Source organism: Nanorana parkeri, unplaced genomic scaffold, assembly GCF_000935625.1.
Source record: "Nanorana parkeri isolate BGI_ZX_2015 unplaced genomic scaffold, ASM93562v1 scaffold1029, whole genome shotgun sequence".
Taxonomy (NCBI): Eukaryota; Metazoa; Chordata; class Amphibia; order Anura; family Dicroglossidae; genus Nanorana; species Nanorana parkeri.
In genome coordinates, this window is record NW_017307297.1 from 170818 (window position 1) to 172196 (window position 1379).

A 1379-nucleotide genomic window follows, 5' to 3' on the forward strand; every position below is an offset into this window, starting at 1 on the left:
TATATATATATATATATATATATATACACTGTATATACACACATACATACATACATACACACACACACTGGTATTTATTATTATTATTATTATTATCAGTTCATTTATATCAACTCAACTATATAGTATATTTATACATGTTAATGATAGTTATACATGCCAGAGAGTTGCTCTGGCAGCTGTCTATAATAAAATGACTCACATTCACATCACAAAGGCCATATTACCCCTTACCTGCGTGTGATAACGTGTTATTTGTGACAAGTATGTGAGGTTTCTGTGGGGCCAGGGAAATGTGTGTAGATCAGTTAGTACATGAGTGTCAGATGTAACCTGATCTTCTATGAACATCAATGGGGACATTTTATAGTGTTGGCCAATATCTTAGGTTAGCATACCAGCAATGAAATCTGGCAGCTTTCTGTGTCTCTATCCGGTCTTCCTATGTCTGTAACACTGAATAGTGATGGTAGAGGGAGGAAAACATATAATTTTCCCAAATAAGTAAGCAGTGGGTGATCGCGGTATGTTTATCCTGTCGCAAAGCGGTTTACACATAAGATAAATTAATTCTTTATATTCTCACTCACATGAGATTTGGGGTCAGATGTGAAAGTAGGTACACAGTACATTGCACACTCTCTGTACATATTTCCTCAGAATATACTAGTAATATTTTACAAAATTCCTTTTTTTACACACCTTTAGAACACTATATCAGCCTCTTGTGAGATCGCTTATTTCCATGCCTGGGAACTCTCCGGAAATGACTCGGCAATGCCAGTCTTTTAAACTGGTTGCTGGGTCATTTCCAGAATTCAAGCCGTGTATGGCCAGCTTAAATGTGAGAAGGAAGTCCTGAATTAGAAAACATCTCTAGCCCAAAAACTTTTTTTTTTCAGTTTTGGCGCGTGAAGAGAATTGTTAGAACCTCTGTCAGATTTTACTGCTGGCTGGGGCTTCTTGGGGGAGATATCAAACATTCACTGGTAGTGAATCATTTACTATTAACCACTTCCCGTCCGACCATTTAGTTGGCTTCTTGAATGCGGGTGGGCATTTTAAAAGTGGAATCTCGCGCAAAAGCAGGAAACTGACTGCAATTTATACAGCATTCGGGCAGCTATGGAGCCCCAAGCACTTGTAAGTTGGGGGCAAGTGTGTGCCCCCTCCTCCCTCCGCCTATCCCGGGCTCCGCTGTGCCCCGTGCGGGCCTGGGACCGTCACGGCAGTTCTCTGTATTGAGATTGGAGGGAGAAAAGCACACATCCTCTTGCTGATCTCCCCTCCGATCTCTGAATGTGGAAGTGATGTTTATTACATCACTTCCAGCTTCAGCTGTCATTTCTCTGGCTTCTGTAACCAGAGATAAGCTGTTG